The sequence below is a fragment of the Girardinichthys multiradiatus genome, chromosome 18 (genome assembly GCF_021462225.1).
Source record: "Girardinichthys multiradiatus isolate DD_20200921_A chromosome 18, DD_fGirMul_XY1, whole genome shotgun sequence".
In the NCBI taxonomy this organism is placed as follows: Eukaryota; Metazoa; Chordata; class Actinopteri; order Cyprinodontiformes; family Goodeidae; genus Girardinichthys; species Girardinichthys multiradiatus.
In genome coordinates this window covers 40076967-40095886 of record NC_061810.1, presented here as the reverse complement: position 1 = coordinate 40095886, position 18920 = coordinate 40076967, and the positions used below count along the sequence as shown (strand labels likewise).

The 18920-nt window shown below is 38.2% G+C and overlaps 1 protein-coding gene and 1 long non-coding RNA gene across 2 annotated transcripts in view; one reads left to right on the top strand and one right to left on the bottom strand.

Annotated features, from left to right (window-relative positions):
• Positions 1-18920, bottom strand: part of schip1 (schwannomin interacting protein 1) — a 419733-nt gene that overhangs the window by 139807 nt on the left and 261006 nt on the right. The gene's annotated exons all lie outside the window — the stretch shown is intronic.
• Positions 533-18920, top strand: part of LOC124884052 — a 92574-nt gene continuing 74186 nt past the window's right edge. Inside the window, exon 1 of the long non-coding RNA XR_007042377.1 lies at positions 533-620. This is a non-coding gene — a long non-coding RNA (uncharacterized LOC124884052). The remainder of the gene's footprint in view (positions 621-18920) is intronic.

The following is an 18920-nucleotide window of genomic DNA, read 5'->3' as shown; positions in this document are numbered from 1 at the left end:
ATAAGAAGTAAGAAAAAAGGTACACACACACACAGACATACCAGGGATCTTGCATTGACTTTTCCATTCATTGCTATAACCTAACCCTGACCCCTACTAAACCTAACCCTTACCAGTATATAACTTACCCTAAACCTAAACTAAACTCAGTTCATACCTTAGTCCTAAATCTAACCTTTAACCCACTTAACCCATTTCCCCTTGTGTCGAAATGGCAAATGTCCACACAATATTCGTGTCCCATCAGGGATTGATCCACACAAGGTTAGACTGACATGTACACACACACAAGCACACACACGCTGATAAACAATGCAAGGAAAAGCTCCACAGTAAACCATGCAGCCTTTGCATACTAATAGATTAACAGTAGAGTCATTATTGCTATGTTCAGCACAACCATATCTATTATCCTCATTATAAATGAAAGATAACTGTTTCGGGCTTTCAACCCTAAATAGCTGCTGTACCTTTAAGACTTTCAGTAGATGGCAAGGAACAAGGAAGTGATGTCACTAGAAGTGTGAGAAGCCAGGAAAACCAGCAAGAAGGATGGAGTTTTCCACAAGTTCTCCATCTCTTGCAATCCTGTTGTTTTAGACCTCATAAAGGCATTCCCTGTAAGTAATATGTTTCATAAGAAGTATATCTTTGTTATTTCTGCATTTTGAGGCATTTGTGTTTGTAATAATAATATATTAAGCAGCACATTAGGGGATTCAACTAAGCAGGTGATGTGTGAGTTATTTAGTTAAATGTACCTAAATTATCAATCCTACTAATTTGAATTGTATGTGAAGATTATATTTGTGTTGCAAATGTATTATTGGATGGAAGATCACATTTTTACTCTGTGTAAAAATGCTGGCAGCTTATGTTAAAAATCCTTGTTCGGACATGCCTATATTTGATGAACTGAACCCACTGTGTATTTACAGTTCTGTGTATCTGTATTTCAGTTTCACACCATTCACATTATAAGTTTGACTGGGTGTCCTGGATTTATTTTGTGGAGGTGTTTAGCTTGCTGGATAGCCAAAAGAGACATTTCTGCGAGGCCAGTACAATAACACAGCAACTTTATACTGTTTGTGTTTGCCTTTTCATTAGTGTTTTTGTTTATTTATCCATGTTTGTGTGACTGTGTGGGGAGAGTTTATGGAGTTAATTGGATTCCAGAGATAACAAAGCTGTGACACGTTATTACTTTGCTCTCTGCTGGTTTTTGTTGGATTGAAATTAAAGACAATTAAAACAAAATTAGAATGATGATTATAAATACATTGTTGGAAAAAATGGGTTGTGTTAAAATGACTCGTTTCATTAGTCACTGGCTGATTAGTCAGTCAGCAAATAAATTGTTGTTAGCTGCTTTTTGTTTATGACATGGGACGATTTGCTTCCCAAGTCAAATAACGGAAAAGATGAAAATGTCTAGATGACAGAGTTGGCAAGGAAATAATACATTTGATGTGCTGATGTATTTTTAAACAGTGTTCTCACAGTCTGACACTGAATACCCAGATACTTTAACTAGAGGTTCACAAATCAAAATGTTGTACTTGAGTTTCAATCAAGTTGTGTAAATCTTTGGCCTTCAGAATACTGATTTTAGCCAATTCCAAGATCTCTTTAAGAACAGTAATACAGGAACAGTGTTTAAAATAGTTTACCAGCCTTCCTTCCTTAAACAGTCATTGTTTAGATAAAGTGAAGAGGTGACATCACATGCAAACAGTTTTTACTTTCATTAAAAAAAGGAAGAAATAATTGCCAACAGAGCAATGTTGCTGGACATTGATCAGCCTTTCTGTTATCTGCTGAAAGTCTTGCTCTCTTTCAGCCAGAACGAGCCACAGAAATGTCTCAATATGTTGTAGAAAAAATAGTTTTCTTTAAAACAGCTTCTTACAACTGTCTAATTCCTCTGGCTTTGGTTTTTAAACACCTCACTGTTATTGAAAATAAAATAAAAACTTTGAATCTTCTTCTCTCATGGACAAATTCTGCAACCAAGAATGTTGCTATCAGTGTAACCTAGAAGCATATATTTGGTATGGTGCGTTCACGATCAAAAAAAGATAAAGTTTTTTGCCAGACTAGTATGGTCACCAATAATGGCCAATCAAGCAGAAAATCTTCCAATTCCAGTCATCAGACATCTTATCTGTTTTTCTAATTTTAACTTTCACTCTGTTAGATTTTATTAACAATATAGCATCTCACAGTCTTTGCAGACAAGATATGCAACATTAAGAGAGTTTACAAATCTAACATCCATCAAAACAACAATATTATAGTATGTAATTTGGCTCCAGGGGCATTAAACCAAAATTTAAAGGTTAAGAAATTGAATTTTCATATTATCTAAATCATTCAGGCCGGCTCAGATTCTGAATGTATTTTTAAAACTTTGATGGTTAGGTAGAGATACTAAATTTAAAAACAACTTGCATGGATTCTCAAGTCTTAGCAGAATGCATATAAGTGGTTGTAGTAGTAGGCTGTTTTTGTGATAAAAGCAGCCTACTACTATCACAACTGCACCTTAATAAGTCCTTCCCTGACAGCAAAAGAAAAGAGGGCTACTGGGTAATTAGGCCAGTATGTGAGAGCCAAGTGAGGTGTAGCTTTCTGAGCCAGTCTGTTCTGGTGTGAAAAAGTGCAACATTACAGTTCTCATCAACAAGAAAATCAAATCTACAGTTTTTTTTATTTGTTTTGAGTAAGCTAATACACTGCTGCATTTCCTTCAGTTGTATATTTTCATACAAGATTGATTTCATAGAATGATCACCAGAATGATCATATACAGACTGCAAAGATGGAGGGATGGGGTGGATGGGTTGGGGAGATTTGGGGACAAAGTATTTCAGAACATAATAAAAGAAAATCCATTGGGTGTTGAGGGGGGAAAAAAATCTACAAATCTAAAGAGGCACTACAACCAGTGGCAAACTTACTTTTACTGTAATTTAATGAGCCTTTCTGCTGTGAACAAATAAGAGAGACTTAGAAAAGTGTCACCACAAAGTTCAATAAACTAAGATTTTACTTTTTCAGATAAATAAAGTTAGGGACATATGATAGTGCTGTTTTTAAAAACTGATTTACTACTTTCATTACCTTAATTTGTAAGGATAGCAGTTGTATCAGCTGTCTCTCCATGTAATTTTGAAGTTGTACATTTTACTTACTTTTTTTTTTCTTTCTACTATGTATTAGTCATCTAAAAGGCTGCCAATGTTTCTAAATCATTTAAGCTTCATGACAGATAGAGACTGAAAGCTCAAAATGATCAAATAAAGCAACAGTTTTTTCTGTAATCCAGTTGGCCGTCCTGTTGCGGGTGAAACTCCTTTCTCCTCTGTAGAGCTTTGAATGTCACTGCAGTGAGCTCTCTCTGTACTGTAACAATTAAACACAGCTTTGCTCCAAATGTTTGCATAAAACACCAAATAGTCAGCAATATTGGATCAAATCGGCCTCATCTATAATGAGATTAGTTTTCAATTGTTATGTTGCCAGAAAATTAAATCTTTTGTTATTGTATATACTTCCTTTTGGGTATCAATCCCATTGGTAATGCAGAAAATGACTTCATTATGGATATTATTTCACATGCATTTTTAAAATGTTGACTGAAACTCATGTTTGAGTCACAAAGTCTCTGCTTCGCCATGGGGAAGAGTGGAGTATAAAGAAAAATGAGGAGAGCATCACCAAGAAAAAACTGCTGTTAATAATGACTCATTAATCAAGATGAACTGAGTATGCTAGTGAACACGTAATGATTAATAATGATTGATCACTCATTTGAGCCGTATTGTCAATTGTTGATGAAAAACAAAATCAATCTACTGTAACCGTGTGCATTAATCTGAATGCAGCAGTTCAGTCTTGTGACGTTTGACTGGAATGTGTCACAGAAACAGGATTCTAATTAAACCCAAGATCTTTTCCTTTGTCATCTGTAATGATGAAAACATCTATGTGAATGGGGTTAAATTGTGAAAAATATGGTTTTCACCATATAATTTAACATTTAGTAATCAAAAAACAAAAAAAATTGGAATGACCTTAGTCTGACACATAGTCATGGACTGACAGAGTGTTGACGAAGAACAAAATCACCTTCAAAATCAACACCTTCAAGCTAAACAAAAATTTGACTGAATTGCCTGAACAAGCCAAATGCGGTCTGGTGAATTTTTTTTTCGTCAAATTAGAAAAAGATAGATTGTTTTTTAGACTGAGTTACACCTGGACTATTTGCAGGACTCCAAGTAAGGCTTTCAAACCAAAGAACATACTACCAGCTGTTAAGCATGGTGGTGGCAGCATCAGGCTGAGGTTATGTTTTTGCTAGTTTTTTTTTTAGGTACATTACAATCATTTGGTCTAAAAAACACTTCTCAAATCAATAGCTGTTGAAACATAAACACAACTGGGGTTTCGAACAGGTCAATGATGCCAAACACACATCAGATTGATTTGTAATGAATAAAGCAGGTTAGCAATTAGCTTCTGGAATGTCCCTGGTGTCTACCCCATCAAATATTAATGCACTATGCTTAAAAGCATGTCAGGTGCCAGGAAATCATCAAATTTAAATAAGCGCTTCTTTTTGGTAAAAAGAGTTGTCAAATATGCAGATAGACTTATATATCAGAAACTTGCTAATGGTTTAAGTGTGTGTGTTAATAGTGTAACTTCTCCTAGGTGGTAATAACTAAATATTAATTGAGGTGTTTGTATATATGTGACCTTGTATTGTGTCCATAATTCTTACCATGTAAAGATTAGAGAAAATCAGTAGCAATCCCCATTAATGACATTTTAAAGTTGCACACCCAATCTTTGTCTTGTGTACCTCCATCATATTATCTGTTTTTCATTTCAATGACAGAAGCAGACATGATGTCATAGGAAAATAATGCTCTGGCATTGTAACATACATAATTTGATCACCAGATTAATCTGGCTGCCATGTATGAGTGCTGCAACTCTTACACACCATGTAAACCTCACTTATGTGACACTGCTACAGAATCAATGCAACTGTGATGGAATTATTACACCACTAACATTACTTTACATCACTCTATGCTGCCTGCACTGATTAATATTCACTCACCTCGGCATGCTGGATGCTTGAGATTGAAAGCAAAACCTTACGCGTGTATGTAACAGCTGTCCTACATTCTGACCAGTTCGGCTCATAATTATCTTACCAAATGGAAGCACCTCCAGAGCACTGAATTGTCATTCTCAGATGGCCGGCTAAATACAGAAAAATAATAATAAAATCATCCTGTTACATCACCAGAAAAGGATCATACATCGTTATGATTTAACAGAAAACTGAATTCCACACCCTTGATCCCAATACACATTCATGATGCAGAACAGGCAACATTGAAAACATAGACAAAGATCAAAGATGTGGCAGGACTTTGACAAACTTTCTTTAATATTTGTCATTTAGTTCTGTGTAACATGCATTTTCCAATGCCTCAGCATATATGGCAAAATACTTTCCTGAACCATCCACCTTATTCATGAATATTACATAACCCCTGATTGGCTGCCAGATCATTACATTGATGAGTGAGAGCAGGACATCTGCTGGCGGTAAGAGGGTTATCACGACTCACTGCCTCTAAGCAACCCACACTTAACAGGTTTGCAATGTACCTCGGTGCAGCTGCATGTGAATCAGTAAGCACAGAAGGTAAGAGATAAGCCGGTCTCCAGCCTCCCGAATACAGAGCTTGCAGCTGAGGATCACCTTAGAAAGGGGAGCCGCTGAGATAGATGAGGCCCTCCAAAAGGCAGGCAGCCAGCAAGTGGTGCACAACAGCTTCCCAGCAGGGGTGAGCTTGATACAAGCTTCTTCTGATGATATCCTGCCCTAATTTCTGGAACTCAGTGCTAACACAGGTGTTTGGCTCAGGTGGGCAATTGAACAACAAACTTGGCAGGTAGGTATTCAGATAAAGAAGTGAAAGCAGGGTGGTGGGTATTAAGAAGAGGAAGGAGGAGAGAGTGAAGATGAGAAAAGGAAGAATCTTATGCAGTTGGAATAATCAGATTATGTCAGCAAAGAAACTAAAATCAAACAAGGCTATATCTTCCTGCTTATACAGGTCACCTTAAACCAAAAGGTTAAAACACATTTTTTAAAGTTGTCTCTGCTTCTTTTGTTTTCTATAACAGGCCTGTGTGGATCTCTGGGGGAACACATTTGAATGTGAGGAGCTGGGAGGTACTTAGCTTCTGTCCTGCTTTTACATCTTGCGCACGCACACACACACACACACACACTGGGCACATAACACACTCATTCACTATTAAAAACTCCTAGTCACAACCGGGCGAGAATAAGACCATTCGTTTGGTGTGTCCGTTCGGATTTTCCACAGCACTCCCACACAAATCTGCCATCCAGGCTTTAGTTGCGTTTTCTTTCCTGCAGGACATGTTTGCCTACACTGTGTTGATCATGACCCATGTCACTGAGCCTGAAAAAATAATGTCTTCTAATAAGAATGAGTTTGTTGACATTGATAATATGAGTGCTGTCTAATGAAAGAATAACTAAGTGGCACAATTTGTCCCCTGATAATTTACCCCATGGGTTGCTTTAGCAATATTAAGTGAAGAGTAATAAGCCTGATTTTTAAATGATCAGTGTTTATGAGACTTTACACAAAGAACACCCCAGGCATTATTTAGTACAATCACACAGGTCTCAGAATGCAGCTTTTGTAAACAACTCACAGTCTATCATAGGTAACTGATGATTGAATTGGATCAGTTACCAGCACCATTTGGGAGCTTTAGTCACTCAGGCACTTAAACGACTTTGCAATGTTTTAAAGTCGTTGTTATGCTGGTTAGTGCCAGACAAATGAACCCCCCACCCCCAAACAGAAATCTGTTAAGATGATGAGATGTGAGAATGAATCCTACTGATTTCCACTGAGCCCCAAGGCAGGAAACCTAATCTAAAAAATCCCCAATAGTGAGCTGCATGGATCAATAGATAATCAAGCAAATATGACCACATCTATCCCCTTGGTTTTGTCATAATATTACTAAGGCATTGTGCAAAAGCAGCAATCTGATTAGCACTGTGATTTATTTTTGTTTGAATCGGAAATGTTCACTGGATCATGACAGCAAATTTAAAACCTAGAATTATATTATTCAAAGTTTAGGGAAAAGCCTACAGTGATAAATGCATGTTCTTCTGTGGTCTTAATAATTATTAGGGAATAATTGTGTGAAAATAACGTGTGGTAAATGATTTAGTGACTAGCTGTGCCAGCTGAGGAGAAACTGTCATACCACAACCAAAAATAGTAACAATAAAATGCTTCAATATGTTTCTCATTGTGTCATTTTTTTATTTATTGTAATATTCAAAGCAAATCAATATTTTTTATGTGTTTGCATTCAAGTAATGAGGATCTTCAAAACAGATACACTAGGGACCCTAGAGACCACCAAGACACCAACCTTTCATTAAGGAACAATTTAATGGAGCTTGGCTTGATCATAAGCAGGAAAGGTCCATCAAGTTGTTCTACTTTCACACAGGCCTCATGCACTAACATTACACACTGATGAATCCATTTCTATACCTATCTGCTGATTACTATTACCACACAGTCATTAACTGTGAGTAAAACTATCCCAAGGACCTCAGACACAAGAGTTTAAGAGGGAGGGAGAGAGGCCTAATAGATAAATATCAGCACAGCAAGTAAATGGTATCAAATGGCTGTTAAGGAGGCCAAGATGCCACTTTGCTGCAGGTTTCTAACAGTGAGCTTTGGAGATTCAGTTTTTACCTTTCATACTATCCAGCCTTGAATCATTGCTCTGACTGTAGATATGGGCAAGTTAAGGTGAATAGCAATTTTCTTGTAGCAATTTCCTTACAAACTTGCACACCTTACCTGAATGGCATTTTGCCTAGATTTTCCCATTTCGAAGAGTGGCTAAAAGGAAAGGAACAGCCTGTGTGTCGCATTAGGGAAACACATTACCATGCATTGGTAATGACATGTTCCAAGACCTTTGGACCCACTTAAAAAACAACATATAAATAAAATAATGTCTTGACTTCACTCAATGACCAAGAATCAATTCTTTCTTTTTTCTCTTTTATTTTGAAAGTTGTCAAGGGCACAATAGGTGAAAAAACTTTAAATACAAACAAGAAACACAAAAAGGTTAACCAGAACCCAATAAGCCAAAATTAACTATTACCAAATTTAAACACCCTTTAAATAACTAGAAATTATCCTTGAAAGTATAACATCCAGATTTAAGCACCCAAAAAACAAATATATTTAAAGTATTATCCAGTGATAATTTTAACCTTACATTTTTAGCTTCCATAAACAGCATTCCATAAATTCACATTTAGCAAATTACTTTAAACTGCAATATCTTTTAAAACACACATCTTAACTGAACTTCAATAAATATCTCAATTGCATCATATATTTTAAACACCCTGATTTTCCCATTAAACTTTCAAAGTGTAAGCATATACTGGTCCTTCTCAAAATATTAGCATATTGTGATAAAGTTCATTATTTTCCATAATGTAATGATGAAAATTTAACATTCATATATTTTAGATTCATTGCACACTAACTGAAATATTTCAGGTCTTTTATTGTCATAATACGGATGATTTTGGCATACAGCTCATGAAAACCAAAAATTCCTATCTCACAAAATTAGCATATCATTAAAAGGGTCTCTAAACGAGCTATGAACCTAATCACCTGAATCAATGAGTTAACTCTAAACACCTGCAAAAGATTCCTGAGGCCTTTAAAACTCCCAGCCTGGTTCATCACTCAAAACCCCAATCATGGGTAAGACTGCCGACCTGACTGCTGTCCAGAAGGCCACTATTGACACCCTCAAGCAAGAGGGTAAGACACAGAAAGAAATTTCTGAACAAATAGGCTGTTCCCAGAGTGCTGTATCAAGGCACCTCAGTGGGAAGTCTGTGGGAAGGAAAAAGTGCGGCAGAAAACGCTGCACAACGAGAAGAGGTGACCGGACCCTGAGGAAGATTGTGGAGAAGGGCCGATTCCAGACCTTGGGGGACCTGCGGAAGCAGTGGACTGAGTCTGGAGTAGAAACATCCAGAGCCACCGTGCACAGGCGTGTGCAGGAAATGGGCTACAGGTGCCGCATTCCCTAGACCTGGGCTACAGAGAAGCAGCAATGGACTGTTGCTTAGTGGTCCAAAGTACTTTTTTCGGATGAAAGCAAATTCTGCATGTCATTCAGAAATCAAGGTGCCAGAGTCTGGAGGAAGACTGGGGAGAAGGAAATGCCAAAATGCCAGAAGTCCAGTGTCAAGTACCCACAGTCAGTGATGGTCCGGGGTGCCGTGTCAGCTGCTGGTGTTGGTCCACTGTGTTTTATCAAGGGCAGGGTCAATGCAGCTAGCTATCAGGAGATTGTGGAGCACTTCATGCTTCCATCAGCTGAAAAGCTTTATGGAGATGAAGATTTCATTTTTCAGCACGACCTGGCACCTGCTCACAGTGCCACAACCACTGGTAAATGGTTTACTGACCATGGTATCACTGTGCTCAATTGGCCTACCAACTCTCCTGACCTGAACCCCATAGAGAATCTGTGGGATATTGTGAAGAGAACGTTGAGAGACTCAAGACCCAACACTCTGGATGAGCTAAAGGCCGCTATCGAAGCATCCTGGGCCTCCATAAGACCTCAGCAGTGCCACAGGCTGATTGCCTCCATGCCACGCCGCATTGAAGCAGTCATTTCTGCCAAAGGATTCCCGACCAAGTATTGAGTGCATAACTGTACATGATTATTTGAAGGTTGACGTTTTTTGTATTAAAAACACTTTTCTTTTATTGGTCGGATGAAATATGCTAATTTTGTGAGATAGGAATTTTGGGTTTTCATGAGCTGTCTGCCAAAATCATCAGTATTAAGACAATAAAAGACCTGAAATATTTCAGTTAGTGTGCAAAGAATCTAAAATATATGAATGTTAAATTTTCATCATGACATTATGGAAAATAATGAACTTTATCACAATATGCTAATATTTTGAGAAGGACCTGTAGGTCTTAGACAGTTCGTGGCTCACCAGCTCCTTCTTCTCTTTGAACCAAGCTTTTTAATCCTGCAGTGTCTTTTTCCCAGCATTTCTCTCACACATTGCTTGTTGCTGCCCTGTGAGTGAATACCTCCAAACTTATCAGATCATCTCCACCTGGAACAAACAGTCTGCTGCCTCTAGGCTGGGAGACACACCCAGACCTATACTCAGCCAGAGAGGGTCGGGGCCTGAAGCTCAGCTCAACACCAGCAATTGTGCTAAAAAAAGAATAATTTCTTTACTCTAGACAACCCCATCCCCCACCCCCTGCCACCTAAAGGCTGAATCTTTCTAAAAAAGTATTAAAATATGGTAACATAAGATTGATTTATTTTATAGCTTTTTTTTAGAGGGTGCTGTGTGTTCAGTTTAATTTCTTGTTTTCTAATAATTTGAAAGTTACATTTTGTGCTTAATGTGTTCTGAATGGACAACTAGTGGGTGCCTTAATAAATATCTATATAGATATATATATCTATATATGTATATACATATATAGATATATATATATATGAAAGTCAGCAGACAGGAAGTGGAGTGAAGAAAGGGGGAAGACATGCAGCACAGGTCGCTTGGCGCTTGAACCTGGGACAGCTGCGTCAAGTACTGACGTGTCCTTATACAGGTAGTGCGCTCTCCCGCAATGCCATGCACCGAAACCTTTTGGGCCTCAGTATTTAATGCACAAACTGTCCATCAACACAACTTTAATATCCGCCTCATATTTAGAGAGCATGAATGTTTCCCCAGCTGTTTAGTTTTACGTGTCTTTCTTTGTGAAACACTACATCGTATTATTGATATTGATAATACTGATCTCGCGACCTAGACATTGATCACAACTATCTGTTTAGTCTATCTGGGCCAAACTAAAGGCTTCACAAGACTCTTCAGGTAAGTTCCAACATTGTACGCACAGATCTGCCACACTCACAAACACTAAAACACATTTGATCCAACTCTTGTGTGATTAGTCTTTACTTTCCTGCCCTGCTGGTTTGGTTGATAACTAATTCTTTGTCTCTCTCTTTGTGATGTTCTAAGTATTTTAGGTTGTTTAAACCTGACAGAAACATTACATGAGAAGAATGGCAAAAGTTGAGAAAATCTGTACAGACAGATTATGCATCTGTGGAATGCATATAATGGATGGTATAATATTTCCTTGTGAGTGTGTTGTTATTTTTATGTGTGGTGGGTTTTATATGCTGTAAGGGCGGTTTCAAATGCGGGAAGAGGAAGAAAAATAGGTTTACTATGCACTGATGCTTCAGTTCCATACCCCTTTCTATCCCAAAGTCTCTCTCCCTCTCTCTGCATTGTTACAGCTGTCCAGCTTGTGAAGCCCTGTGGTGCGATACGGAACATATTGTAAAAGGCTCACGCCCGGCACATTAAAGCTGCTAACACACAGAAACACACAATATATGAGAAACAACAATGATGTGTGTGCTATAGGTCTAAATCACTGTAGGGCAGTCTGGGGCAGCAGTGCGCAGAAAAGAAAGAGAAGAAGGGAGAAATGAGCACTTCTGTCCTGCTTTAATTTTCCTTTGGGATATAGGAGAAACAGGAGTGGTGTTCGGCAGATCAATTGCAAAGTTTGTCTCTGTCACAGCAGCTTTTGGCTCTGAATACAAAAGTAATATGAGTAACAAACCAATATTAAGTGCTTCTCTGTAGAATAGGAAAAATTGATCTGGAAAACATGCCTGTTTATTGTAACTTAGAAAACAGAGTGTAGATGCCATGCAGATGAAAAAAGGATAAGAGCAAATAAAAAAACAACTTGCATCTTCAAGTAAACAGATCTGGATTTGGACCAAAATTTTATTAAAATGAGTTCTTGTTTCAAAGACGCTACCTCCCCAGCATGTTTCATAAAATTACTGTAAAGTTTTAAACTAATGTCAAATGACCATGCCCAAAAAGTGCTATATTGACGTCTGCCTACTTGCACGCATATACAGTCTAAACAAAGTAATGGCCAAAAATGAGGACATAAGTAAATTAAAGTTGAAGCATTACAGTTCACAAAAATAAGTCAGTCAAAACAAAACAAAAGTAGATGGTATTTTCTTTTTAGTTCAGCCCTCTGTTTAGTCTTTATTGCTAATTTCTTTGTTTAGGTCTTAACTATTATAGATAATAGTTTAACATTTTCACATTTTGTCACAGTGCAACCACAAACTTTTATTGGGATCCTGCTTGATAGTCTAACACAAAGTAGGACATAGTGGAAGGAAAATTTTTGATTTTGTTCAAAAACTTACAGAAATAAAAGTGGAAATGTGTGTCGTGCATTTGTACTCAGCCCCACTGAGTCAATACTTTGAAGATCTACCCTTCTCTGTGATTACAGCTTCACGTCCTTTGGAATATGTCTATCCCAGCTTTGCACATGTAGAGACTGAAAAGTTTGCTCCCATTATTCTTTGTAAAATAGTTAAAATTAGATAGATAGATAGATAGATAGATAGATAGATAGATAGATAGATAGATAGATAGATAGATAAATAGATAGACTGATTGATTTTCTTAGCTCTCATCATCTTCCTGACAATCTTTATCAGCTTCCCTGTGGAAGAAAAACATCCCTGCAGCATGATGTTGCCCCAACTATGTTTCTGAGTGGGGACAATGTGTTGATCAAAATTGTTCTTTAGTGAACATGAAAAAGCAGCAATTTTTCCTACTGATGCAAAAGTATTCTACATTTATAACAGTTACATTATCAATGACTTTATTTATTTATTTAGTGTTATTTAGTGCAGTGTCTGTTTTAACCACAAATGGTATTTTGCAAATTGACCAAAAATGTACTTTCTGGTCCCATGTGTTTGCTGTATCTCCTATATGGCTTGTGGCCAAGGGCAAATGGGACTTCTTATGGCTTTTTTCCATCAGAAGATTTTTTCTCATTTCTCTCCCATACAAGCCATATTTGAGGAGTGCATGGCTAATAGCTGTCCTGTCAAGAGATGTTCACACCTGAGCTGAAGATCTCCAAACTCCTTCAGTCACCAAGGGCCTCTTGGCTGCTTTTTTGAGTGATACTCTCCTTGCCAGCCTGTTAGTGTGGTGGATGGCCATGTCTTGCAAGGTTTACAATACTCTGTTTTCAGATTACGGATAGAACATTGCTCTGTGAGACATCAAGGCTTGTTGTATTGTTTTACAGGTTAACTCTGCTTTATATTTCTGCACATATTTCTCCGTGATGTTTCTGCTATGTTATTTGGCATTCATGATGCTGTGTGTACCCTAAAGTTTTCATCTCTGAGGCTTTTGTAGAAAAGCTGTATTTACATATGCTGCAAATACTGTCAATGATTACAGGTCCTTCTCAAAATATTAGCATATTGTGATAAAATTCATTATTTTCCATAATGTCATGATGAAAATTTAACATTCATATATTTTAGATTCATTGCACACTAACTGAAATATTTCAGGTCTTTTATTGTCTTAATACGGATGATTTTGGCATACAGCTCATGAAAACCCAAAATTCCTATCTCACAAAATTAGCATATCATTAAAAGGGTCTCTAAACGAGCTATGAACCTAATCATCTGAATCAACGAGTTAACTCTAAACACCTGCAAAAGATTCCTAAGGCCTTTAAAACTCCCAGCCTGGTTCATCACTCAAAACCCCAATCATGGGTAAGACTGCCGACCTGACTGCTGTCCAGAAGGCCACTATTGACACCCTCAAGCAAGAGGGTAAGACACAGAAAGAAATTTCTGAACAAATAGGCTGTTCCCAGAGTGCTGTATCAAGGCACCTCAGTGGGAAGTCTGTGGGAAGGAAAAAGTGCGGCAGAAAACGCTGCACAACGAGAAGAGGTGACCGGACCCTGAGGAAGATTTTGGAGAAGGGCCGATTCCAGACCTTGGGGGACCTGCGGAAGCAGTGGACTGAGTCTGGAGTAGAAACATCCAGAGCCACCATGCACAGGCGTGTGCAGGAAATGGGCTACAGGTGCCGCATTCCCCAGACCTGGGCTACAGAGAAGCAGCACTGGACTGTTGCTCAGTGGTCCAAAGTACTTTTTTCGGATGAAAGCAAATTCTGCATGTCATTCGGAAATCAAGGTGCCAGAGTCTGGAGGAAGACTGGGGAGAAGGAAATGCCAGAAGTCCAGTGTCAAGTACCCACAGTCAGTGATGGTCCGGGGTGCCGTGTCAGCTGCTGGTGTTGGTCCACTGTGTTTTATCAAGGGCAGGGTCAATGCAGCTAGCTATCAGGAGATTTTGGAGCACTTCATGCTTCCCTCTGCTGAAAAGCTTTATGGAGATGAAGATTTCATTTTTCAGCACGACCTGGCACCTGCTCACAGTGCCAAAACCACTGGTAAATGGTTTACTGACCATGGTATCACTGTGCTCAATTGGCCTGCCAACTCTCCTGACCTGAACCCCATAGAGAATCTGTGGGATATTGTGAAGAGAACATTGAGAGACTCAAGACTCAACACTCTAGATGAGCTAAAGGCCGCTATTGAAGCATCCTGGGCCTCCATAAGACCTCAGCAGTGCCACAGACTGATTGCCTCCATGCCACGCCGCACTGAAGCAGTCATTTCTGCAAAAGGATTCCCGACCAAGTATTGAGTGCATAACTGTACATGATTATTTGAAGGTTGACGTTTTTTGTATTAAAAACACCTTTCTTTTATTGGTCGGATGAAATATGCTAATTTTGTGAGATTTTGTGAGAATTTTGGGTTTTCATGAGCTGTATGCCAAAATCTTCCGTATTAAGACAATAAAAGACCTGAAATATTTCAGTTAGTGTGCAATTAATCTAAAATATATGAATGTTAAATTTTCATCATGACATTATGGAAAATAATGAACTTTATCACAATATGCTAATATTTTGAGAAGGACCTGTATAAAAGTCTTGCATTAAATCTAAGAATTACAATTTTGTTTTTACAAAACAGCACTTTAAGACTTATTACGCTATAACAGAAGAATGGTTTCTCAGGAAACTGCTTAATAGCTTGAAGCTACCGCAGCCCATCACTGAGCACTTTACTTGTTGACCTGCATAACGAATGCAGGCACATAACAGCTGAGTCACCCAACTTAACCTTTCTTTGTTGCATGGGAATGTCAGTTTATAATTAAAGAGCTTGTCAATTACTGCAAAGACTATTTTAATTGAACATATTCTGCAAAAGTAAACACTGAATGCTCTAAAGCAAAAATAATGTTTTTTTTCTTTATATTTGCATAATAATTGCGTTTTTCCTTATGTGTGTGAATGTAAAGTCATGCTGTTTTAGTTGTGGGGGGAAAAGGATTAGAATTTTATTTTGCTTCTATGCTGCCACACTCTTTAGACTTAGCCCCTTTTTTCTCACTCTGTGTGTTCTACTACCCACCAAACAGCCTCAAGACTTGGTTTGAACTCTGGCATGAGTGCAGCTCATTATTGCAGTGTCACATAAATAAGGAATGAGTCAGATGTCATAAATTCAATTTACACTAGATGAAGCAGAGGTGAAAAAAGGCAATTGATGACCAGATTAAATAATGCTGCCTTTATTCCTATAATTTCTTGACCTTTATTCAGTCTATTCTAATCATAAGAAGCCAAAGTTTAGATGAGACAGATTAAATATAAAATGTTCTTTTCTTTTCTTTTTTCTTTTACAGAATGAACAGTGAGCTAATATTTACTGTAGAGATGACCCCTCCCTGTATCAGTTTGGAGCTGAAGCAACTTTTTGACTGACAGTGAGTGTGACACTGATTTATCTGTTCCTCAGATAGGATAGCATTAGAGTCTACCAACTTGATGTGCTGACAGGAAAAGTCCAAGAAATGATTGGTGGGTGTGTGAATTTGTGATAAATTGGCAAGGGCTGTTTTGTTTTTATATTTAGGGCACGTATTGTTGGCGGGATTGTTTCCTACATTTATGTAAGTGTATGTAAGTATGCGTGTATTGCAGAGAATAATACTGCCTTGATCAAATTTAATTTGACAGAATTAAGTTGAAATGGTGTGTCCAACCCTAAAGGTACATAAAAAGCTTTACGTTAACTTATTCAACATTTTGAAAATATTCAGTCTTTGAGCAAGTTAAACATCCAACTAATTGGAGTACATCAATTTCACATTAGGAAATACTTCACTGTTAGTGAAGCAGCAGAGGGGCATCTTGGGATCACCAAGTTTCCTTAAAAATCATTGGATGCTATCTCCAAAGTATTTATTGTGGAAGTATGCCAGTAAACAAGCCTTTTCTGTCCTACCATCACAAACAAACATTTGATGATTGGGGCACTGCTGTGGCACAGGGGTAAAGCTAGCTACCCATGTTCAGAGGCTTCAGTCCTTGACACCGCCGTCGTGGGTTTGATTTACTGTTGACAAAAATAAGAAAACCAAAGGCCACTAGTGCCACGAAGAAACTAAAAAAAAACAAATAAAACAATAAACATCTCAAGCTCTTTCAGCTGCAGATCTGTAATGCTATGGGCCAGTTTCCCTGATAAAAAGGTCTAGGAACCTTGTTAGAATGGATGGCATAACATTTTCTTTTCAAAATATCAGGGTATTTTTTTTTTAAATGCAGAGGGCTCTGCCAGAAAACTGAAAATGGTTCTACAATGGGTCTTTTTACTACTTCCGCCTCTCTGCCTGCTCAGATGCTTTTCTCCTAAGCTCCCTGCTTGCTTGCATTCTTTTACTTCTAACTTTTTATCTCTCAGCCAAAATTATGGAAATGTTGGACTAAAACTACTTTTTACCAGCAACTCCCAAGGATTATTATTATTTTTATTTTCTAAAGGATTTTGATGTTTTTATAATCGAACTCGAAAGAAGGGCAAGTTGACGCCAGCTAATCAGCACAAAATGCCTCCCTTCACCACAGAGGACTTCAACAAACTTTTACAGAAATTGGCTGTTTTGGAGATGAAAATCCATCAACTAGAAGTGAATGTGGAGGTGAAAATGGGGTACAGTGATGATTCAACTCTGCCTGTGATCCCAAACAGTGAAATCCAGCTCAACGACTCAGCCAGCATTTAGAACACTGAGAATAAACCTACCGGCAGACCCCCCTGGCATGTTTTAGGCGCATGCCCAAAAAATCAAGGTGGGCAACTCACTGGAAGATCTCAGCAATTAAATAAATTAGAATGGCCAGAATTACAGAGAAATGCCCCCGTTTCCCCTGGGAAAAGGAGACTTCGACAGCGAGCTGCTGTCACAACAACTGATAGGAGTGAGACAGCTGGAAATCATGGAATTCCCTTCCAAAACAGATTTGTCCCACTACAGAAAGAAAACCAGGAAAATGATCCATCTTCTGAGGACAATAAAAGGTTTGAGAACAACCTTCATTCTGAACAGTCTTCTCCTAAATTGCCAGTGAAAAAGCGCCCCACCGGACCAAGAACCCTAATAGTGGGCAACACAGCTGTGGATGGGATTAAAAACTTCTGCAACAAGAAAAAGACGGATGTTACGATTGGTACCAGTAACGTGGTGTCCGATATCTCCGAGAATATTCTTGGAATCACAGAAAAGCGCCCGTCTCTAGAAAACCTTACTATACACTGTGGAGCCATGGATGACGTGGCTAAGAAAATATCAGAAGGACTGAAGGAGGATTTCACTCGTCTTCTGAATATTGTTGGAGGTCTCAATATCAAGATGTTTCTCAGTGGACCCTTTGCACCGATTTTCTGTGGAGATTACATTTTTCAAGACTTCTGATGATTAATAAGTGGTTGAAAAAAACATTTGCTACTACATCTGTGAACTTCATTGACAACTTTAACTCTTCAAACTGGATCCAAGAGTGTCATACGGTCAGCCGATCATATGCACTAAGTTAAGTACGAATAAACTGCTGTATGTGTATCTGGTATTCATTCAAGAACGGGGATAATTAAGGTACAAGAGTTGTTTGACTGACTGACTGACTGAGTTGTTTGAATTTCTCTCTGAGGTCTACAGAGGCAAACTTTGTTTCCAGAAAGTTTCCCAGTAGAGACGCTGTTTCTACGACGCAGAGTGAAGAAGTTTCCCGGTCTGAAAGGAGAAAAACAGGGACCGCATCACCGTGGTTACCATAGCAACTGTGCAGTTTGGTGGGCCCAACAGAGTGACCCGCCCCTACCCAACAGCTACGGAGGTTAGCTGAAGCTAACCCTTTTGCTCACAGAGATTTCTTCAAACTTCGTCGTCGCCTGGACAACTTTTCCTCAGCACGGTTCAAACGAGGTTAGATTTGGGCAGAGAGAAGTGATTTAGGATGAAATGATCTAAATGTTTTTCATTTTATGAAGTTTGGATTTGTTTGTGAGACTATGCTATCTTAGTGCTAGCAGGCTATCTGCAGCACACATGCTCAGTTTTGTGTTCTGTGTTTGTTTGTTTTTAATTTTAAGACAAACTTTACTTGAAGGGTGATTTTAAACACAGAAGATTGATTATAACGCGCCGTCCGCGCTTATGCATTTTAACCCTTTTATTAAAGGTATTTTAAAGGTGTGTGTTTGATTCTGGTGCTAAGCTATCAGCTTCTTTTGTTAGCTTTAACTGCTAACAGCTAAGAACACGTACTTGCTACTAAAGATCATTTAGTAAAGAGTTCGTTGATTGAAATATGTTTGACTTTGAGTTGACTTAGTTTTATTAATAAATTCTTGTATTTTAAGAAATTGTGTGAATTCATTCCATGTGTGTGCAGAGTTTATGCTGTTCAATAATGT